Source organism: Nymphalis io, chromosome 28 (genome assembly GCF_905147045.1).
Source record: "Nymphalis io chromosome 28, ilAglIoxx1.1, whole genome shotgun sequence".
Lineage (NCBI taxonomy): Eukaryota > Metazoa > Arthropoda > Insecta > Lepidoptera > Nymphalidae > Nymphalis > Nymphalis io.
The window spans coordinates 4,398,093-4,423,914 of record NC_065915.1 but is presented as its reverse complement, the minus strand read 5'-3'; the positions used below and the strand labels follow the sequence as shown (position 1 = coordinate 4,423,914).

Genomic DNA, 25,822 nt, shown 5'->3' with positions numbered 1-25,822 from the left:
AAAATATATAAATTATTGAAGTAATGTTAAGTTAATTAGGTGTTAAGTTGTTTTGATTTAGTATAATTATTATGTGTTTTGCTTGTACGGGGGTGACATAGTCAATCTGATGACTAAACTCCCAGGTAAAATAAAGGAAAAAAAATATTTATATATTATATATCATAATTATGTTTAGAAATTGGGTAGGAAGATATTGTATACACAATCTCATACGCAACATTGTTTTTTTCAGTGCACGGCACAAAATAAATTATAAACACAAATAGGCAAAGATTATTCCTGAATATGTTTTACTATTTTCAGTTCATTGGTGGTAAATAAAAACAAATAATATTATAGAAAGACATATATTAAATACATAAGCGATAAGTCTTAGCTTAGATAATGAATTAACTATGCACCGCACTTTAAACACACTTTAACACATGCTTTTCCTAATAGAAAATAAGTTTTTTTCAATCGCACTTTAAATACTTACTAGTTTTCTTAATAAACTACTTAAATATATTCTTTATCACTGTTTCATGACTTACAAAATCCAGTATTTATATTTAATCGATGTTTTGTCTGAGAGTGCACAGAAAAAGTAACGTAATTTAAAAATAATGTCTTAACTTGACTATGACCAGTAAACAATATAAGAAAAAGATAAAATTTGTTCATAAGCGTCACAAAACTCAACAGTTTGAAAAAAAATAATTATAAAATGTTTTGCGTAATGAAGTCAAAATAAGTTACAGTAAGAACATAATATTTTATTAACTTTATTTAAAATATAAAAACTATTGAGGAAAAACAGTCTCAACAAAAAAAACCTATTTTTTTGACAACTTACTATTTCATAAACATCTTTTCTCCAGTGTTAAATTTTCTGTTAATTTATGTTGATTCATTCATATATTAATAGTAACAAGATATTGAGACTATTTACATTTAATATGATACGTCCAGATATATATTTTAAAGTGCGATACATAATAAGAGTTAAAATATAATATCGACTATCGTCGTTTCTTGTGTTTTAGTGGGCCCCTTTACAAAGCACCAGTCTATTGATATCGCTTGTCCGATAATATCAGCTCCATCGAGAGCCTCGCGTGCACTCTATAGGAAAAATACAAAATTAAAAATTTCATTGACTAAGCACATTTACTATCTAAGTGGAAACTAAACATAACCATTAATATTAAAGTAAAACTTACAGCTGCCTGTTTGTATGTTTCATATTCAACTAAGGCATAACCCTTAAGGAAGCCAGTGCGCCGATCAAGATTCAAATGAATGTTTTTGATTTCTCCACATTCTGAAAACTGGTTTTACAAAGAAAATAACAAAATAAATAATCTTTTCTTTATATCCATACTTTTATTAATATGCAGCTTGTTTTATATGGAGCTGAGATAGCATAGTAGCAAGAACAAAGAAAAGCATGACTGAAGATTAACAAATTTAATTACCATTTATAATTCATCTCATGCAGGAAAACATTGTGTGCAAAGCTCCAAACCTTCTCAAAAGAGCGGGAGGCCAATCTCAGCAGTACGTCATTTACAGGTTGTTTTACTTCATATAGTTGGGGGTAGAATTTTAAGTTATACCTGTACCTTCTTCCTGGGCTTCCTCATGTACATTGCTTACAAATAGGATCCAACCGTCCACAGACCTCTGTGGTCCTGGTGTGTTACCCTCTGGAGCAGGACTGTCATATCTAGAAACAAACACATATACATTTTAATATTACCATATTTTTAAATTAGATAAATTTGTATATAAATTAGATAAAGCTGAGATGGCCCAGTGGTAAGAACATGTGAATCTTAACCGATGATCGTGGGTTCAAACCCGGGCAAGCACCATGAATTTTCATGTGCTTAATTTGTGATTATAATTCATCTCGTGCTTTACGGTGAAGGAAAACATCGTGAGGAAACCTGCATGTGTCTAATTTCACTGAAATTCTGCTACATGTGTATTCCACCAACCCGCATTGGAGCAGCGTGGTGGAAAAAGCTCCAAACCTTCTCCTCAAAAAGAGGAGAGGAGGCCTTTAGCCCAGCAGTGGGACATTCACAGGCTGTTACGGTACGGTACGGTATATCTTGATAAAATATTTTTAGTAGAATTACTTGAAATATATTGCATATGTATATCAAGATATACCACGTAAAAATTACACGAGTTGAAGTAAATAATAGATAACACTACATTAAGTGGATATCGTTTATCAGGGGGAGCAGTTAATCCGCATCCCCAGCATTGAAAGACCAAGCCATCGTCTGGATGTTCTGATTTTTGATGACGCATGTACTCCGTGTGCCGACCATGCCTAACACAGACCGGACAGAGCAACTGCTCGTCTACTCGTATTGACAAGAGGATGCTAAAATCTCCCTCCCCAAAAAGTTCACGTTGACGTCCTTCACGTTGTGGTTCCTCCTCTATATGGCCAGACCAAAGTGTAGTAAAAAAAAGCGAACACAATTATTGATATGATATTGTTTTGGTAATTGACTAGTAAATGCAATACTGTCAATTTGTTCTCAGGAAGAACTGATGCTGTTAAATATATGGCCTCGTCCTGCGGCAAAGAAAACACAAGTCCATAACTTAATTTTCAGATATCTAGTTGAAAGAACAGGTACTACTACAGACACAAAGTACTACACACACTTTGATCTTAGTCAAAAGGCCGAGAAGCGAATTAGTTGACTTACTTTCCACATCGGAAGACAACTCCAAGTTAAGAATTTAGGAAGAAGTCAACAGGAAGGGTGCCAATATTGTGATTGGCTTCGAAGAGATAACTGTTTATAACAAGAACGAGGTTTACAAGATCATGGCAGGGCAGGAACGGGAGAAGGTTGCCTCAACTCTAATGAATGCTCAACTAGCCCGCTCGCATACTGTGTTCACAATAGTTATTCATATAAAGGAAAACAGCTTAGAAGACTTCCCCTAGCTTCCTAGGCTGTTTTCCTCCTCAAAATTGCATATAAACAAAGATTAAAGATATAGAGAGAGAGAGGGCTTGGGAGTGCATGGACTGTTGACGCTTGGTAAAGTTTACCTTTAGATCATTTTACAATCTTTCATCCGTTCAAGGCTTCCTGTAAGATTCGTCACAATTAAGACGAATTTTACAGGAAGCTTTGAAGCGATAGTCGATACTACATTGTTGCGATCCCGCGAACCTGATTCACCGACAGGTAATCTAGCCAACGCGATGCAGAATTCGCTACGAAATGTAAAGCGCCATCTATGGAACGTCGTAATCATTGTGTGACGTGAGCGTAAGGCGACCTAAAATATTATACGTCGGTAACGCAGAGAAAAATTTTTTATTTATTTTATTTTATTTATTTATTTATTTTGAACAAATTATACATATCTTAAACAATAAATACGATAGGAACTACATTAGTATAAAACTGTGTCGTAGCTACTATCGCCTTCCAATTCGACAGCACATTTATTTATTATTTGTTCATTATAAACATAACAATCAAATATCATTTAATTTAATAACACAATAACTAATAACAAAATATACTATATGAATATATACATCTAAATACATATACTATAAGGAAGGGATGGGGTAGGAAGACAAATATTTAATGACGTCTCCGTGATCAATGCAGTCAAAACTGGGAGCGATCACAGACTCGTAAGAGGCTCGTTAAATATCAATGTTAAACTCCAGAGGTCCCGACTGATGAAGTCTACGCTCCGACCATCACCTCTTCAAATCCGAAATCCCGAAGCCTTTCAGCTCGAACTCCAAAACCGATTCGATTGCCTAGCAGACTGCGAGGAAGTGGACACATACAACGACAGGCTTGTGGAAACTGTCCGTACGGCTGGGTCTAAGACCTTCAAGACCAGCTGTACAAAAGGAACCAAAAAGATCTCTGCCTCTACCCTACGGCTTATGGAGGAAAGACGGAAAATGATTCTGACGTCCCCAGCTGATGCTGCCGGCTATCGGCTGATCAACAGACGGATTTCAAAGTCTCTAACTCGCGACACTCGCCAATTTAATACAATGCGCATTAAAGAGGCCATCGAGCGGAACAAAGGCTCTAAAGTGTTCGCCAGAGATCTGTCTGTTGGTCAGAGTCAACTGACAAGGCTGAAAACTGAGGATGGCAGAATAGTCACGTCAAGATCTGAGCTGTTGGAAGAGGTTGAGAAGTTCTACGGTCAGCTGTACACGACAGCTCAATCACCTGTCAGTAGTCATGCTGCAGATCCCAGAGCAAGACTAACCCGACACTACACTGAAGATTTTCAGGACGTCAGTCTTTTCGAGATTAGAATGGCTCTCGGACAACTCAAAAACAACAAGGCACCTGGTGATGATGGTATTACAGCCGAGCTTCTGAAGGCGGGTGGTACACCGATCCTCAGGGCTCTTCAGAGGCTTTTTAACTCCGTCATTGCCAAAGGTCAAACGCCAAAAGCATGGCACAGAAGTGTGGTGGTACTTTTCTTTAAGAAGGGTGATAAAACCCTTCTGAAGAATTACAGGCCCATCTCACTGCTGAGTCATGTTTACAAGTTGTTTTCGAGAGTCATTACGAATCGTCTCGAGCAAAGGCTTGACGACTTCCAGCCACCCGAACAAGCCGGATTCCGGAAAGGCTTTAGCACCATAGACCACATACATACGCTGCGGCAAGTTATACAGAAGACTGAGGAGTATAACCAGCCACTTTGCTTAGCGTTTGTGGACTATGAGAAAGCCTTTGATTCGATCGAAACCTGGGCTGTGCTGAATTCTCTTCAAAGGTGCCAAATTGATTATCGGTATATCAGGGTGTTAAAGTGCTTGTACGAGAACGCCACCATGTCGATCCGACTCCAGGATCAGAACTCAAAACCTATCCAACTGCAGAGAGGTGTAAGACAGGGAGACGTGATATCTCCGAAACTGTTTACCGCTGCATTGGAAGATGTTTTCAAGCTTCTGGACTGGAACGGACTTGGCATCAATATTAACGGCGAGTACATCACTCATCTTCGATTTGCCGATGACATTGTAATTATGGCTGAGACCTTGGAAGACCTCGGCACTATGCTCGATGACCTCAGCAGGGTTTCCCAACAAGTGGGTCTAAAAATGAACATGGACAAGACGAAAATCATGTCGAACATCCATGTTGCACCCACTCAAGTCAAGGTTGGAAATTCTGCACTCGAAGTTGTAGACAACTATGTCTACCTAGGTCAGACCATCCAACTAGGTAGGTCCAACTTCGAGAAAGAGGTAAATCGTCGAATTCAACTCGGCTGGGCAGCGTTCGGGAAGCTACACGATATCTTCTCATCCCAAATACCGCAGTGTCTCAAGTCGAAAGTCTTCGACCAGTGTGTGTTGCCAGTGATGACTTATGGATCAGAGACGTGGTCGCTCACAATGGGCCTCATAAGAAGGCTCAAGGTCACTCAAAGGGCAATGGAGAGGGCTATGCTCGGAGTTTCTCTGCGAGATCGAATCAGAAATGATGAAATCCGCAGGCGAACCAAAGTAACCGACATAGCCCGAAGAATTGCTAAATTGAAGTGGCAGTGGGCGGGGCACATTGCTCGCAGAACCGACGGCCGCTGGGGCAGAAAGGTTCTCGAGTGGCGACCACGAACCGGAAGACGCAGCGTGGGCAGGCCCCCTACAAGGTGGACCGACGACTTAGAACGAGTCGCGGGAAGCCGTTGGATGCGGGCAGCGCAAGATCGGCCAACGTGGAAATCCTTGGGGGAGGCCTTTGTCCAGCAGTGGACGTCTTTCGGCTGATGGCTGATGATGGGGTAGGAAGAAAGAATAGGTTAGGTCAATGTTATAATGATCGTTTTAGTAATGCTTTAGTCTCATCATAGCCCAAATTGAGAAGCCAATTGGTCATTTGAATTTTACACTGGTAAGTCGTAAGTGAGAAAATATTGTTCTTCTTATTTATTCTATTATATAAAATTGAGCTCAAATAATTTTATTGGTGACTTGCCATCGCTGAATTAAGTGGAATGGTCTGGCAAACCCTATCACTTCTGCGTTTGTTAGATACAAACTTATTATAGGGAATATTTTTATGCTTCCGATGAATTGTTTGCAGTATATACAGTTGACGCACTGTGAGAACTTTACAAGATTTATATAGTTCAATTGTAGGGAAACGGATAGGCTAAGAGATCATAATTTTTAATAAAAGTCTTTGTGCTCTCTCTAATCGAAGTATATTGATCTTAGCAGCACCTCCCCACGCTGTGATACAGTAAGTGATATTAGATTGCGCAAGTGCGTAATATACAGTTTTTAAAGTCTGGAAATAAACAGATGCCCTAAGAAATCTAAATACATAGATTATTTTCCTTATACGTGAAATTACAGATTGAATGTGATCATTCCAATTTAGCCCCTCATCTATTGTTACTCCGAGATACTTAATGGTCTTAGTGCGAGAGATTTTATTACAGTTGCAAGGAACCTGGTATTCAGAACAATTATGAGCGACTACAGGAAATGACGTAGCCGGTAAAGTATAGCTGGAGCCAAAAGTCATATAATGCGTTTTATCTATATTAAGAGTCAATAAGTTACAGGACAGCCAGTTCATTACGATAGCAAGGGCCAATTCTGCCTTATTTCGAGCATCTGACCAATTCTTACCAAGGACTATTAGTGAGGTGTCGTCGGCATATGTTACGATTTTGCAGTTTGGTAATTTAAGCTTGCACAGATCATTAATGTAGACCAGGAATAAAGTCAGCCCTAGTCGACGCTGCCTTGAGGAACACCATTGAAAAGATCTTCCTCATAACTTACTTGATTATTTATAAAGACATATTGAGTCCGTTCGCTAAGATAACTTTCGAAGATACTTAAGGCCAATCCTCTGACACCAATTCTATCCAATTTCTGTAGTAATAAAGGTATAGAAACGGCGTCGAATGCTTTCGACAAGTTCAGAAAAATGCCAATGGTGTTCTTATTATATGCCAATGGTGTTCTTATTATTATAAATGTTTTGGACCGTGTCGTTAATCATACTCATTACGGCATCTTCCGTGGATCTGCTAGTTCTGAACCCGTATTGATTATTAACCAATATGCCGAAATTGTTTAAATAAGAGATAAACCTACGATTAAGGATCTTTTCCAGTACTTTCGAAAAAGTGGTCAGGACCGAAATGGGTCTGTAGTTATTGACATTGTCCTTCGCTCCATTCTTATGAATAGGGTGGACGATGGCCTGTTTAAAGACCCTGGGGAAAACTCCTTTAGTCAGACAAAGATTAAAAATATGTGTAAGCAAAGGGGTAAAAATAGGTTCAAAAGTTTTCACAATAGATGTTGTAATTCCGTCCCAACCCACCGCACAGCTATTTTTTAGATTTCTCCGGATCAGTTGAATTAGAGATGGCCGAAAAATCACAGATCGCAAGGTCAGCAACGATAGCGACCTCATTGACACGAATATAACTACCAGCAGATTTAGTAGGTTTCAGTTTAAAGTCACAGTAAAAAATAACCGGAACATGATCTGTAAAAGCAGCGTCAAACATAACAGTGGTGGTGTTTTTGTTACTTCTTAGGATGACATGAACAAGACATTTCTCATTTCTAGTTGGAGTGACATATGCAGGCAGCATTCCATGGATGGCAGAGATGTTAAGGTAATCATCCATACGAGGATCCTTAGTAGCTGGGTTAATATTAATGTTTATATCTCCAATGATTGCTGACGTTTTAAAGCTCGATGAACTAAGTAAGACTTTATGAAGACTGTTAATAAATGAAGAAATGTTGTAGTAAGAAGAGGAGCGGTAAATGGCTACTAGAGCAATATCAGAACGAAACTAGACAGTTAGCTTCCGCAAAAAGAAACTCCTCAACACGACAATCTAAACCGCTTCTGAAGTATGCAACGACGCCATCATTTTGGTTAGTGTACTGTGACTTAAAAGAACTGAAACCCGGTAACGTAGGTAAGACTGGGACCTTTCTTAACCAACATTCAGATAGAAAATATAATATTGCTCGCACCTTTGGGATGGCTCCGCTAAGTACCTACTGGAGGCCTTGGACCGGTTGCAGCGACGTGCAGTACGCATTATTGGCGTCGTAAAGGTCACAAACACCCTTGAACCTTTACAATTGCGTCGCGATATAGCAGCACTGACCGCTTTCTATCGACTGTATCACGGCGAGTGCTCTGAGGAATTATTCTCTCTAATTCCTGCTTCCCCCTTCCTTCTTAAGTCCACGCGAGCTGGTTCTCGATGTCACCGCCTAACTGTGACATCAATTCCATCGCGCACAAAGAAATTTGGCAACTCCTTTCTTTGTCGCACTACCAAAAAATGGAATTCCTTACCAGTTCACGTGTTCCCCTCCTCTTACAACCCGGGTTCCTTCAAACGAGGCGTGAAGAGGCATCTTGCGGGCCGGCAAGGCGGTGACGGCTAGTACAGAACATTCTTCCCGACTGTACTGGCCGTCGTCGCGTTTGGACTCTACTACCACTTACCATCAGGTGGAGTAGAGTCATTTGCCATCTCGGACATATAAAAAAAAAAGAATAAGCACGTCAACCTGGTTGTTCAATCTATTTAGCAAAACACAGAGTCTATCGAAATTGCAGTTTAAGCTTCTTATGTTAACATGAAAAACCTTTAGCCCCATTTTGCTTTTCAAAAATTGCCACACTGCTCAAGACAAGATATTATGAATTCTGAAGCTGTTATAGCTTCAATATTTTCGTTAATTAAGTTTATATCATTCATAAAGAAATATTATTGAATTTAACAATGGTACGATTTACAGTAGTTCTAGGGACAGAGATTCGATTCTTTTTTTGTTTTTCTTTTTTTATCTTAGCTTTACTCACTAAATATTTTGGAATATTATCAGCAAATGAAAGATTTGATAAGACTGAAAAAAGGAAAATAAGGTAAGGATGTTTTTTTTTTTAACAATAATATCCGGGGACATTTTTCAAACACAGCCATCTGATCCCAAATTAAGCTTGTACAAAGCTTGTGCTATGGAAACCTATGCTATGTTTTGTGATGGATATATATGTATAAATATAAGGATTATAATATTGATCTAAATGATTATAAAAAATTAACAACATAGAAATGTAGGAATAGGAGCTAAGATTAAATATGAAAAAATCATTCCTTAATATAAAAAGCTTACGAAGAACAAGTAGCATGCATCTACAGCAAATAGCGACGTTTGTGACACCTAGTCATTTCTTCATTTTTAAGGAATCTAGGTCCAATTCTTTTTTTATGTGAATTAGCTGGTCACCTTATTTCTTACGAAGAAATATTTTGACATTGGACGTCCAGCAATACGATACGATACGGCGTACTCATAAGATTTGGCAAAATCACGACTGAGATAAAACAACCTCTTCATTTTAGAAGAAAGACTTTCCGAGATAAAAATCGGTTTGGAGGGGCCATTTATTCCGAGTTTTACTGTTGTTAATACATTTTTTTTTCTGCTCGGCTCGATTTCTTATACATTCTGATAATCTTCTCTTTCATAATATATTTTTAATTATAATTGAAACTAAATAAAAAAAAAGTTTTATAGATTCAAAACAGGTGTATTATATATGTTGCTATTTTATAGTTGATTATTTCGTTTTCATTTAAATAAAAAGCGTAATGTTTTGATTTAATTACTGATTATAAAAGAAACCTGAATATGTAGTGAGAAAATATAAAGTTACTTGGTTGTAGAGCTTTGTGCAAGCCCGTCTCGATAGGTACCACCCACTCATATTATATTCTAAGGCCAAACTAAATAAAATAAATATTTGTATTTTGGTGTTTCGGCTTAAAGGGACAGACATAAGAATTATATTCACATTAGTGTTTAAAATAAAAAAATGCTGTATTATTATAATTATTTATCAGTCGCGCGAAGACGCTTGCTGATTGTAGACGCGTTATTGTCGGATTGCTAAACCGGTTTAATCACCACTGCGCTTGACACCGCGTCGTAACGTTGTTTATTTAAAATGTTGAGTGTTTTGTTCGAGTATAATAGATAAATATGACTACTAATGGATCCAATATACAGGTTGAGACGGAACATATAATGCAAATTGATAGGAGTGATAACTTTGAGTGTTCAGGGGAAGATGGAGAGATTAGGAACCGTGAGATGCATGACAACGATAGAAGACCAAATAAAAGAAACAGGGAGGCTAATAGAGAAGAAGTTTGGTTTATCGTACAGAGGAAATGTAAAAGGTTTGCTCGTGACGGGGACTTTAATGACTGGGAAAGAATACCAGAAGACCAGATTGAAGTTTGCATTACATCCACTGTACCAATTCCAAAACAATTTAAACTGGCTAAGATTTTGAAATCAGAGAACATACAGAATGTTGTTCGTGTTAAATACATAAACTCCTTTAAAGTGTTGATTCAGTTTGACAAAGAAGATAGTGCTGAGGAATTAATAATTAACAAATTCTTTAATGAAAATAGATATAGGACATATAAAACTATGGAAATAAATCATACGTATGGAGTGATAAAAGCCATAGATTTAGACCGTACTGATGAAGAAATTTTAGAAAGTTTATATAGTAGTATACCAATTATGGGAGTAAAGAGGTTAAAACGCAGAAATAACTCGGATGGAAGATGGGAGAATAGTGAGGCTATGAGAATATGTTTTAAAGGGTCATCGTTACCATCAAAAATTAAAATGTTCGACACCACAGTAATAGTAACAGCCTATGTATTCCCTGTTACGCAATGTTCTCGATGCTGGAGATACGGACATACGATCAAAATTTGTCCATCTAACAAAATTGTTTGCCCGAAATGTGGTGACAACCATCAAAATTGTGAGCAATCTTCATTGATTTGTAATAACTGTGGCGGTAATCACATGGCTATGACCAGAATATGCCCCGTTTATATTAAAGAAAAACGAGTTCGAGAGCTAATGGCAGAATTTAATTGTACATACAAAAAGGCACTAACTATTTATGTTCCACCCAGCCCCCTCCAGCACCTGTTATTTCACGTCAAGCATTTCCAACAATTAATAAAGCTAACGATTCGTCTACAGTTAATGGTTTAAAAGAATCTATCTATATCGGGCTAAAGAGTCACCTAAGTAAATTGGACAAAGTACAAAATCAGTCAATGCGAGTTATTGGCGGCTTTATCAGAACCACACCAATACATGTCATGGAGAGTGAATTGTATATACGACCTCTAAATATCCGAAGGAAATATCTTGCCGTTAAGTTTGTGCTAAAGTCAAGGTCTGACGAAAATAACGTAACTGTAAATGTTTTAAAAGATCTAAACGATACGTGTAGTAATTATTACTAGAGAAATAAAAACTTCCTCTGCTCGTTACAGTCTACAGAAATTTATGCCAATATTCTGTTATATCAAATAAAAAATTACTATGTCATTCTCTCCATACATGGGTCAGTGGTATAGACTTATCTAATAATATATTTTCAGTAGTAGAAGGAATAGCAATGTCAAAAACACTGTCTAAGAAATCAGACATGTTAAATAGCTGTCGGACACTTCTAGATAAAAAATATAAGTCGTTTTACAAAATTTTTACCGACGGATCTAAGGGTACATTCGGTTCAGGTGCAGCAATCTTTGACCCTCAGGCAGATATAAGAATTAAATTTAAAAATTTAAAATTGAGGCAGATATATCTATAATGCATAGTGAGCTGATTGCAATTTCGGAATCATTGTCATATGCGTCATCTTGTGCCGGAAGTCAGGTTGTTTTACTGTCTGATTCAAAGAGCGCCCTTTTTCATTTGGCTCGGTTAACCTCGACCTTTCGAGGATACCCGGTAGCCTATGATATTTTAGAGTCCATATGCAATAGACAAAGTGCAAATAAAATAATAATTATCCAGTGAATACCTTCACATATTGGAATCATGGGCAACGAGGAAGCTGACAAAGCGGCAAAACAAGCTATTCATGACGGAATACCTTATCAGTGGATACTTTTACATAGTGAAATTTTAAATAAATTCAAGAAAACAGGTAAACAAAAGTGGCAGGAATATTTTGATGAACGATCGCGACATAAAGGTATATGGTACAAGACAATTGTATGTGAACTTACTCATTGTCCATGGTTTCAAAAAATTAAAAGTAGCAGAAAAAATATTGTGACATTTATGAGACTTCGTTCCGGTGATATTCCGTCAAACAAATTTAATTTTATAATAGGTAAAACCAACACCTATAAATGCGTACAATGTAACTGAATGGATGATGTTTATCACCGATTGATGGACTGTGCGCGGAATGCGTCGTTCCGGCCCCGTTTATTAAAATCATATAATGTGGGTATATGTAATAGTTGGCTTGCGGTACCATCATCAAACGAAGCTAAGCTATTATTGAAAATGTATATATAGAATACTTGCTCATTTTCGATAATACCTTATATAGAAAAGAAAAGATTATGGATGTATTATATTATTGAAGTAATGTTAAGTTAATTAGGTGTTAAGTTGTTTTGATTTAGTATAATTATTATGTGTTTTGCTTGTACGGGGGTAACATAGTCAATCTGATGACTAAAGTCCCAGGTAAAATAAAGGAAAAAAAAATATTTATATATTATATATCATAATTATGTTTAGAAATTGGGTAGGAAGATATTGTATACACAATTTCATACGCAACATTGTTTCTTTCAGTGCAACAAAGGCACAAAATAAATTATAAACACAAATAGGCAAAGATTATTCCTGAATATTTTATACTGTTTTCAGCTCATTGGTGGTAAATAAAAACAAGTAATATTATAGAAAGACATATATTAATACATAAGCGATAAGTCTTAGCATAGATAATGAATTAACTATGCACCGCACTTTAAACACACTTTAACACATGCTTTTCCTAATTTAAAATAAGTTTTTTTCAATCGCACTTTAAATACTTACTAGTTTTCTTAATAAACTACTTAAATATATTCTTTATCACTGTTTCATGACTTATAAAATCCAGTATTTATATTTAATCGATGTTTTGTCTGAGAGTGCACAGAAAAAGTAACGTAATTTAAAAATATTGTCTTAACTTGACTATGACCAGTAAACAATATAAGAAAAAGATAAAATTTGTTCAAAAGCGTCACAAAACTCAACAGTTTGAAAAAAAAAAATTATAAAATGTTTTGCGTAATGAAGTCAAAATAAGTTACAGTAAGAACATAATCTTTTATTAACTTTATTTAAAATATAAAAACTATTGAGGAAAAACAATCTTAACAACAAAAAACCTATTTTTTTGACAACTTACTATTTCATAAACATCTTTTCTCCAGTGTTAAATTTTGTGTAAATTTATGTTGATTCATTCATATATTAATAGTAACAAGATATTGTGACTATTTACATTTAATATGATACGTCTTAACTATCTAACTTACTATTTTTTTTTTAATTCTAGAAAAAGGAAAATATTTCATATTGAATAAAAAATGAAAATAAAATAGTAATAAAATATTAAAAATGTTTAAACAAATAGAGATATGTTTTAATAAATTACAATCAAAGTAACAATTAAATATTGAAGTTTAGTTACACACATTTGTCCAGATACATTGTGTCTTTTTCATAGATAGAAGCCATTGCTTGCATTGTGCCTTAAACTTATTTTGAGATGTACTGTTCTTAATCGGAAGTGGGATATCGTTCCAACATTTAGAAGCAGCGAAACGAAAGCTATCTCTAAATGCTTGCAAATGTGGTCTAGGCAGTACTAGTCGCGGAACTCGGCTCAATCTACAATTGGATTCATTTGTTTCAGACCATTTAAGTTTATCCGCCAAATAATTGGGAATTTTGTGATATTTTAAGGTGAAACTGATATTATTTACTTTAAGTGTACGGCGATTTTTCATATTTAATATATTCTTGGAATTTAAATAAGGTGTAATATGCGAATATCGAGTTATATTGTAACAAAATCTTAGACAAGAATTTTGTATCCTCTGTATTTTCCTTTCAGTCTTTTTATAAAGGCAGGGGCCATAAAGGACATCACAGTAGTCCAACTGAGATAGAACCAAGGATTCTACAAGTTTAGATCGCGCTGATTTACTCAAAAATGGTCTAAACTTATAAATCATTTGAAAGGAATGACCATCTTTAAAAATCCTATGACACATTTGATCAAGCGAAACCATTTGTTGCCTAGTACCAAAAATTATGTAAGTACATTTTTGTGGATTTAATGACAGGTCATGATTCTTCGACCAACTAAAAATTTGAGAAAGATCATCATTAACATTTTGGATAGTTTTATCATTATTTATATAGTATATAGATTGATGTTCAATAATAACTGTGTATCATCTGCGTACATGTGAACTAAACTAGTTTTGACATATTCGTGAAGATCTGCCGTATAAATTGAGTATAAAATAGGTCCAAGTATAGAACCTTGGATAACACCTCTATTAACTTTTATAGCGCTAGACCTTGTAGGCCTGCCATTCATGCCAGAAACTTCTACTATTTGTAATCTATCTTTGAAATAACTAGAAAACCACTTACAAATGAGATCAGAAAAACCATAAAATTTCAATTTATCAAGAAGTAAATCTATATTGAGACATTCAAATGCTCTGCTGTAGTCTAATAGTATTAAAATTAAAGCCATATTATTATTAGATGCAGAAAGAATTTCATCAACAATGTGTAATAACGCTGTTGTGGAACTGTGTGACTTTCTAAAACCGGATTGGCATTTCGGAATAATGCAATGTTTTTCAAAATAGGAAGCAATTTGTTGATTTACCACCTTTTATAAAACCTTTGATAAAACAGGCAATATTCTAATTGGTCGTAAGTCTTTCACTGAGTCTACATTTTTCTTTTTCGGAAGAGCTTTAATAATTGTAGTTTTCCAAGATGTTGGGAAGTATCCCGTGCGTAATGAAGTATTTATTATATGTGTAATAGCAACTAACGAGTATGGTAAGGGTATGGTGAGGGTAAGTTTTACCATTTTGATAGAAATGTCATCAGTACCTACGGCATTAGAGACTATAGAATTAATTATTTTTAAGATGCTCTCGGCGGAAAGTTCTGTAAAATCATATCCAGAATAAATCGGTTTGTTATATTTATTTATAATGTTACTATTATGTGAAACGCTAGGTACCGAGTCAAGGAAAGCTTTAATTATTATATTTGGATCACATAGATAACCTGGAATTATGTTATTGTGAGTGCCTAAAAACTTTTTTAGTTCACCGTGCATTTTTTTCGTATTATTAATGAATTTATTAATTTTATTTGTGAAATAAAAAGATTTTTCTTTTTGAGTTACCTCAAATACAGCGTTTCTCAATTGTTTGTATGAATTTATATCACGATCAGAGTTCGTTTTTTAGCAATATTACAAGCATCCAACAAGTTACTGGTGGTAGAGTTTTGTGCAAGCTCGTCTGGGTAGGTACCACCCACTCATCAGATATTCTACCGCAAAACAGCAGTACTTGGTATTGTTGTATTCCGGTTTGAAGGGTGAGTGAGCCAGTGTAATTACAGGCACAAGGGACATAATATCTTAGTTCCCAAGGTTGGTGGCGCATTGGTGATGTAAGCGATGGTTAACATTTCTTACAATGCCAATGTTTGGTGACCACTTAGCATCAGGTGGCCCATATGCTCGTCCGCTTTCCTATTCTATAAAAAAAAAAATCCTCTCTGTCTATCATCATTGCTTTAATGGTATCTGTAATCCATGGGGAAGGGGGGTATTTGAAACGCTTAGTTTTCAAAGGAACAAAATGATTGAAAAAGCCAAGAATTAAAAAATTAAAACACTACCATAGCATCGACATGGTCATACTGTAATATCATATCCCAAGGTGTAACAGATGAAGCGAACTAGTATGTATCAAGATCAAAATTATTAAATGGTCTGTACTGAATAACTCTTGGAATTGGTTTATTTACTTCCAGAGGTATAATTGCCGTAATAAAAGCATGATCACTCAAATCATCGTTATATTGAACATTAATTTCACTTATATTTAAGCTATCATTACAGCAGATAACATCTATTAGAGAGCTAGATGTATTCGTGACTTGAGTAGATTTGTTAACTATTTGATTCAATTTATATTCCGCTATTAACGTTAAAAATTCATTTTGAGAAATACCATGCGAATTTAAATCAATGTTTATGTCAGCAGTTACAAATACGTATTCATATTTTGGTGTTAAAAATGATAGATTGTCATCTAGCGTAGATAAAAATGTGCTAAAACTAAATTTAGGAGGTCGGTAGATGACTCCTACAGCAGTCATGCATCTTTTAATCTTAATTTCAAACCACTGTTGCTCAAGTGCCGAAAAATTACTGGCAATACTTTTACTCTCAAATTTGAACGTATATATGCGCCTACTCCTCCTCCTCAAGATTGCGAACCTGATCGTGGTTCATAAAAAAAATTATAGCCAGGGATATTGAAATTTTTCAGCGTGACATTCTCAGATAGCCATGTTTCCGTGATAGAAATTATGTCTCGATCAAAATATTTTATAGTGTGTGATAATTCGTCTCTTCCTGTATTTAGTGATTGAGCATTCAGCACAGATAATTTTAACTTTGTAACTTTTCTACCAATCAATCAATATATATATATATATATATGAAATACCATAACTTTTCCTTCTTAAAATGTTTGCATGAAATATTTTCCTCATAATAATAATTGCATTATATTTTAATTGAATGATATCAATTTCGCAATTGTCTCTAAAATTACCAAAACAGGTGCCATTTGGGATTGATGTTTTCTAGTTTTTATCCTATATACACATTCTAAGTCACTGGGTAGAATCGACACTCCCGTGGTTTTCGCTATTAGACATACCGTATCAGCTAGGTTTTCATTAGGAGTTTGTGTAACACCGCATATCTCCAAGTTATTAATCGATCTTTTGGTCCCTTTTATTTATTTCATTTTGTAAGTTTTCATTTTGTAACATAAAATCAGATAATTTCCGTTCTATTTTTTCAATTCTTTGACCCTGATGTTCGACTTCTAAGACTTTTGTTTGTAATTCAAATAAATCATTTTTCATCTCCATGACACAAGATTGTAGCTTTTTGAATTCATTATCTTGTTCATTGAGTCTCGCATTTATTTCTGCGCGAAAGTATATTATTTCTGTTAATATTAAATTATTAAAATTTTTGTTATTCATATCTTCTTGACTACTTGACGTGGCTTGTGGTATAGGCGACTTATTACTATGCGATGAAGTGTTGATATCCTCATTACTCACACTTTGCACTCTTTTAGAACTTGTTTTGCAAGTTGAACACTTCCATGTAGATCTAGCGTTTTTCGAATCATTGTTAAAATGAACGCAATCGGAATGAAACAAATATTTACAACTATTGCACTTAATACGTTTTTGCCCAACTCCTATGTTGACCTCACATATCTCATCACATGCATTAACCATCTTTTGAAATAATTATTTTTAAAAATTATTGTGAAAATAAATGTGTTGCATATCGGGGTTTGAACTATCAACTTCTCGGATACAGTACCAGAGCCGTTACCAATGCGCCAAACGTTAGTTTGTAGACGACGGCGAAAATATGCAATACTGCTTACTGTTCTGTTACTTACGATGTTTACAGAGTACAGTAACTGTGATATTTATATTGTGATTTATGACGGTAGACAAATAATTATCTACACTGATCTCCGAACCACAAAAATATATGGATGTTATTTATAATGTTAATTCACAATTTTTAAAACTTTTTTATTAATGATTACGTGTTACACCTCACTCAACGTATATAACAGCCAATTTTTTATACTAAGTCATTAATTTGCTGGAAATATTTTTTTTATTCGAGGAGCACTAAACTTTTACTGCGTACGCTGTGGTGGCAGCACCCGCACTCTTAATTTAATCGGTGCTTGCCCTGGTTTGAACCCACAATCATCAGATAAGTGTCGCGTATTCTAACCACTACCGAAGGGAGTAATTCTAAGAACCAGATGAAAAGGAAATGAAACGAAAAGCCCTACTTGATGCAAAATTGCAAATACAGCATGCAGATATATATATATATATATATATATATTGGTGGTAGGGCTTTGTGCAAGCTCGTCTGGGTAGGTACCACCCACTCATCAGATATTCTACCGCAAAACAGCAGTACTTGGTATTGTTGTGTTCCGGTTTGAAGGGTGAGTGAGCCAGTGTAATTACAGGCACAAGGGACATAAAATCTTAGTCTCAAGGTTGGTGGCGCATTGGATATGTAAGCGATGGTTGACATTTCTTACAATGCCAATGTCTAAGAGCGTTGGTGACCACTTACCATCAGGTGGCCCATATGCTCGTCCGCCTTCCTATTCTATAAAAAAAAAAAAAAAAATTATAATATTTCCATTAATAATATTATTTGTAGATTTTATTTGTAAAAAAAGTAAAATTTTCTTACGAATTTAATTACATAAATCTAACAATAAATGTCAATTTATAGTGTTCAACATTTAAGCGAAAAAAACAAAAAATTAATGTAGTTTCTATGTTATCAATAAATATCTAATTAATTAATTAATTTTTCCAAGATGGCATGAGTGTCGATCGCTCAAGGTCGAAAAATACAATTGGCAAAGATGTACGGATTTATACCTGAATATTTTATACTATTTTCAGTTCATTGGTGGTAAATAAAAACAAATAATATTATAGAAAGACATATATTAAATACGTAAGCGATAAGTCTTAGCTTAGATAATGAATGAATTTTTTATGCACCGCACTTTAAACACACTTTAACACATGCTTTTCCTAATAGAAAATAAGTTTTTTTCAATCGCACTTTAAATACTTACTAGTTTTCTTAATAAACTACTTAAATATATTCTTTATCACTGTTTCATGACATATAAAATCCAGTATTTATATTTAATCGATGTCTTGTCTGAGAGTGCACAGAAAAAGTAACGTAATTTAAAAATAATGTCTTAACTTGACTATGACCAGTAAACAATATAAAAAAAAGATAAAATTTGTTCATAAGCATCACAAAAGTTTGAAAAAAATTATAAAATGTTTTGCGTAATGAAGTCAAAATAAGTTACAGTAAGAACATAATCTTTACATAACTATTGGGGAAAAACAATCTAAACAAAAAAAACCTATTTTTTTGAGAACTTACTATTTCATAAACATTTTTTCTCCAGTGTTAAATTTTATGTTAATTTATGTTGATTCATTCATATATTAATAGTAACAAGATATTGAGACTATTTACATTTAATATGATACGTCCAGATATATATTTTAAAGTGCGATACATAATAAGAGTTAAAATATAATATCCACTATCGTCGTTTCTTGTGAGTTTTAGTGGGCCCATTTACAAAGCAACATTCTACTGATATCGCTTGTCATCAGCTCCATCGAGAGCCTCGCGTGCACTCTATAGGAAAAATACAAAATTAAAAATTTCTGAGGTCAAGCTCAGCAGTACGTCATTTAGAGGCTGTTTTACTTCATTTTTTTTTTTTTTTTTTTTTTTTTTTTTTTTTTTATAGAATAGGAAGGAGGACGAGCATATGGGCCACCTGATGGTAAGTGGTCACCAAACGCCCTTAGACATTGGCATTGTAAGAAATGTCAACCATCGCTTATAGCCAATGCGCCACCAACCTTGGGAACTAAGATTTTATGTCCCTTGTGCCTGTAATTACACTGGCTCACTCACCCTTCAAACCGGAACACAACAATATCAAGTATTGCTGTTTTGCGGTAGAATATCTGATGAGTGGGTGGTACCTACCCAGACGAGCTTGCACAAAGCCCTACCACCAGTAAAGTTGGGGGTAGAATTTTAAGTTATACCTGTATATCTTCTTCCTGGGCTTCCTCATGTACATTGCTTACAAATAGGATCCAACCGTCCACAGACCTCTGTGGTCCTGGTGTGTTACCATCACCCTCTGGAGCAAGACTGTCATATCTAGAAACAAACACATATACATTTTAATATTACCATATTTTTAAATTAGATAAATTTGTATATAAATTAGATAAAGCTGAGATGGCCCAGTGGTAAGAACATGTGATAAATAAGAGTTATTTAGTTATTTTTTGTAACATGTTCATAATGTTCTAGGGCATTTTGTGAAAGTTTGTACACTTAACTACAGAGGTTTTGCTACAAAATCGCTTTGATATCTTATTGGTAATAGAAATCGCATTTAAATCAAAATGATACACAGACAATGAGGTTTTACAGATATGATATACATTCAAAGTATCAATTTATGTTTTTGTCAATTTAAATTTATATCTAATGTAAACTAATCTCGTTAATATAATACTTATCTTCTTTAAGATGTTTATATGACGTATTTAGTCCACCGCCACACTTTTTTCGTATGCTACACGAATGTGTTCCGAATCGTATCTATAGATCAGCGATACTCAACCTTTTCTTTATAGGGGCTGCAAACAAGTGTTAATCATGGTATCGCGGGCCGCAAACCTTTATCGCGTATATTTTAACATTTTTTTTATCATTTCATGACTTTTTAAACACTGCAGTGTCCGCAACAAGCAGTTGTTTAAGTCCAATTATTTAGGTGTTAATAAAAAGCTTTCAAGTTCAAAATATATCAAAATAAAGTAACATCCAAGTGGGCCAACCACAAAAGCCCGGCGGGCCGCAGGTTGAGTACGGCTGCTATATATGATAACGATCGACTAGCTAATATTAGTGTTGATAAACTAACTATATGGGCTTTTTTGTCGTTTGCACACATTGTATGTATACATAGGATACATCAGGATGGTCCATACAAGAACACAAAAAGTATGAATAAAATAATAGTGTCCTACTCAGGGGCGTAGCTTGCCCTTGACGGGCCCTGTATCAACATTTGGGTGGCCTTTCTTCCTACCTGCGGCGATGCCTTAATGGAAGGTAAAAAATTTCACAGAGAAACAAAAGTACACCTTTTCTATTGCATAAAGGTTCCATTTTTTTTTTTTAATTTGAAGTATTTTCAATGTTTAAATTATCGTGACACATAATTATATGACATCGTGATACATAATTATAATTTGTTTTCTTTTTTTATTTTGTTTTTCGCTATATTGTTCTATTGTTTGATTTCTATTACATATGAAGCGCTGAACCAATTTACCAATGGAATATAAAGTGACATTACCAGTATCGTCCCCATTATTATCATTATCATGTATATGCTCGTAAGTATATAACATTATTTATGTTGTAACATAATGAACACAAAGTAAAAACTCTATTATACGTCAATGAGTCCCTCAAATTTGACAATACTCGAGCCAATGGAACCTCGACGCTCGTGCTACGTGTTAATGCTCAGCCAACTAACGGTAACGGCCCGCAACGTAAACGTTGCTTACCTGGTGTATTGCTAAAACCGATTTACCTTTTTCCGTCATTGATTTATTTTCAAAAAGGAAGAAAGTTGTTTATATCACCCCTTAAGCAACATTTACTGGTAAATCAAACACTTAATACATATGCAATATATTTCAAGTAATTCTACTAAAAATATTTTATCAAGATATACCACGTAAAAATTACACCAATTGAAAACATAATAGATAACACTACATTAAGTGGACATCGTTTATCTGCGGGAGCAGTTAATCCGCATCCCCAGCATTGAAAGACCAAGCCATCATCTGGATGTTCTGATTTTTGATGACGCATGTACTCCGTGTGCCGACCACGCCTAACACAGACCGGACAGAGCAACTATGATATTGTTTTGGTAATTGACTAGTAAATGCAATACTGTCAATTTGATCTCAGGAAGAACTGATGCTGTTTAATATATGGCCTTGTCCTGCGGCAAAGAAAACACAAGGCCATAACTTAATTTTCACATATCTAGCTGACAGAACAGGTACTACTACAGACACAAAGTACTACACACACTTTGATCTTAGTCAAATGGCCGAGAAGCGAATTGGTTGACTTACTTTCCACATCGGAAGACAACTCCAAGTTAAGAATTTAGGAAGACGTCAACAGGGAGGGTGCCGGTATTGTGATTGACTTTGAAGAGATAACTGTTTATAACAAGAACGAGGTTTACAAGATCATGGCTCAAGGGCAGGAACGGGAGAAGGTTGCCTCAACTCTAATGAATGCTCAATCTAGCCCGCTCGCATAGTGTGTACACAATAGTCATTCATATTAAGGAAAACAGCTTGGAAGACTTCCCCTAGCTTCCTAGGCTGTTTTCCTCCTCAAAATTGCATATAAGCAAAGATTAAAGATAGAGAGAGAGAGAGGGCTTGGGAGTGCGTGGATCTGTTGACGCTTGGTAAAATTTACCTTTAGATTATTTTACAATCTTTCATCCGTTCAAAGCTTCCTGTAGGATTCGTCACGATTAAGACGAATTTTACAGGAAGCTTTGAAGCGATAGTCGATACTACAATGGTGTGGTCCCGCGAACCTGATTCACCGACAGAAAATCTAGCCAACGCGATGCAGAATTCGCTACGAAATGTAAAGCGCCATCTATGGAACGTCGTAATCATTGTGTGACGTGAGCGTAAGACGACCTAAAATATTATACGTCGGTAACACAGAGAAAAATTTTTTATTTATTTTATTTTATTTATTTATTTATTTTGAACAAATTATACATATCTTAAACAATAAATACGATAGAAACTACATTAGTATAAAACTGTGTCGTAGCTACTATCGCCTTCCAATTCGACAGCACATTTATTTATTATTTTTTCATTATAAACATAACATCAAATATCATTTAATTTAATAACACAATAACTAATAACAAAATATACTATATGAATGTATACATCTAAATACATATACTATAAGGAAGGGATGGGGTAGGAAGAAAGAATAGGTTAGGTCAATGTTATATTGATCGTTTTAGTAATGCTTTAGTTTCATCATAGCCCAAATTGAGAAGCCAATTGGTCATTTGAATTTTACACTGGTAAGTCGTAAGTGAGAAAATATTGTTCTTCTTATTTATTCTATTATATAAAATTGAGCTCAAATAATTTTATTGGTGACTTGCCATCGCTGATTTAAATGGAATGGTCTGGCAAACCCTATCACTTCTGCGTTTGTTAGATACAAACTTATTATAGGGAATATTTTTATGCTTCCGAAGAATTGTTTGCAGTATATACAGTTGACGCACTGTGAGAACTTTACAAGATTTATAGTTCAATTGTAGGGAAACGGATAGGCTAAGAGATCATAATTTTTAATAAAAGTCTTTGTGCTCTCTCTAATCGAAGTATATTGATCTTAGCAGCACCTCCCCACGCTGTAATACAGTAAGTGATATTAGATTGCGCAAGTGCGTAATATACAGTTTTTAAAGTCTGGAAACAAACAGATGCCCTAAGATATCTAAATACATACATTATTTTCCTTATACGTGAAATTACAGATTGAATGTGATCATTCCAATTTAGCCCCTCATCTATTGTTACTCCGAGATACTTAATGGTCTTAGTGCGAGAGATTTTATTACAGTTGCAAGGAACCTGGTATTCAGAACAATTATGAGCGACTACAGGAAATGACGTAGCCGGTAAAGTATAGCTGGAGCCAAATGTCATATAATGCGTTTTATCTATATTAAGAGTCAATAAGTTACAGGACAGCCAGTTCATTACGATAGCAAGGGCCAATTCTGCCTTATTTCGAGCATCTGACCAATTCTTACCATGGACTATTAGTGAGGTGTCGTCGGCATATGTTACGATTTTGCAGTTTGGTAATTTAAGCTTGCACAGATCATTAATGTAGGAATAAAGTCGGCCCTAGCACGCTGCCTTGAGGAACACCATTGAAAAGATCTTCCTCATCACTTACTTGATTATTTATAGAGACATATTGAGTCCGTTCGCTAAGATAACTTTCGAAGATACTTAAGGCAAATCCTCTGACACCAATTCTATCCAATTTCTGTAGTAATAAAGGTATAGAAACGGCGTCGAATGCTTTCGACAAGTTCAGAAAAATGCCAATGGTGTTCTTATTATATGCCAATGGTGTTCTTATAAATGTTTTGGACCGTGTCGTTAATCATACTCATTACGGCATCTTCCGTGGATCTGCTAGTTCTGAACCCGTATTGATTATTAGCCAATATGCCGAAATTGTTTAAATAAGAGATAAACCTACGATTAAGGATCTTTTCCAGTACTTTCGAAAAAGTGGTCAGGACCGAAATGGGTCTGTAGTTATTGACATTGTCCTTCGCTCCATTCTTATGAATAGGGTGGACGATGGCCTGTTTAAAGACCCTGGGGAAAACTCCTTTAGTCAGACAAAGATTAAAAATATGTGTAAGCAAAGGGGTAAAAATAGGTTCAGAAGTTTTCACAATAGATGTTGTAATGCCGTTAATATTAATGTTTATATCTCCAATGATTGCTGCAGTTTTAAAGCTCGATGAACTAAGTAAGACTTTATCAAGACTGTTAATAAATGAAGAAATGTTGTAGTAAGAAGGGGAGCGGTAAATGGCTACTAGAGCAATATCAGAACGAAATTTTAAAACTAGACAGTTAGCTTCCGCAAAAAGAAACTCCTCAACACGACAATCTAAACCGCTTCTGAAGTATGCAACGACGCCATCATTGTGGTTACTGTACTATGACTTAAAAGAACTGAATTCTGGTAACGTAGGTAAGACTGAGACATTTCTTAACCAACATTCAGATAGAAAAAGCCTGCGACAACCTGGTTGTTCAATCTATTTAGCAAAACCAAGAGTCTATCGAAATTGCAGTTTAAGCTTCTTATGTTAACATGAAAAACCTTTAGCCCCGTTTTGCATTTCAAAAATTGCCACACTGCTCAGGACAAGATATTATGAATTCTGAAGCTGTTATAGCTTCAATATTTTCGTTAATTAAGTTTATATCATTCATAAAGAAATATTATTGAATTTAACAATGGTACGATTTACAGTAGTTCTAGGGACAGAGATTCGATTCTTTTTTTGTTTTTCTTTTTTTATCTTGGCTTTACTAACACTAAATATTTTGGAATATTATCAGCAAATGAAAGATTTGATAAGACTGAAAAAAGGAAAATAAGGTAAGGATGTTTTTTTTTTAATAATAATATCCGGGGACATTTTTCAAACACATTTTCAGCCATCTGATCCCAAATTAAGCTTGTACAAAGCTTGTGCTATGGAAACCTATGCTATGTTTTGTGATGGATATATATGTATAAATATAAGGATTATAATATTGATCTAAATGATTATAAAAAATTAACAACATAGAAATGTAGGAATAGGAGCTAAGATTAAATATGAAAAAATCATTCCTTAATATAAAAAGCTTACGAAGAACAAGTAGCATGCATCTACAGCAAATAGCGACGTTTGTGACACCTAGTCATTTCTTCAATTTTAAGGAATCTAGGTCTAATTCTTTTTTTATGTGAATTAGCTGGTCACCTTCTTTCTTACGAAGAAATATTTTGCCATTGGACGTCCAGCAATACGATACGATACGGCGTACTCATAAGATTTGGCAAAATCACGACTGAGATAAAACAACCTCTTCATTTTAGAAGAAAGACTTTCCGAGATAAAAATCGGTTTGGAGGGGCCATTTATTCCGAGTTTTACTGTTGTTATTACATTTTTTTTTCTGCTCGGCTCGATTTCTTATACATTCTGATAATCTTCTCTTTCATCATATATTTTTAATTAT

General features: G+C 34.9%; 1 pseudogene; it reads right to left on the bottom strand.

Annotated features, from left to right (window-relative positions):
• Positions 1-1,004: 1,004 nt before the first annotated feature.
• On the bottom strand, positions 1,005-25,674 carry LOC126779021 (RNA-binding protein 8A-like; annotated as a pseudogene).
• Between the last annotated feature and the right edge of the window lie 148 nt (positions 25,675-25,822).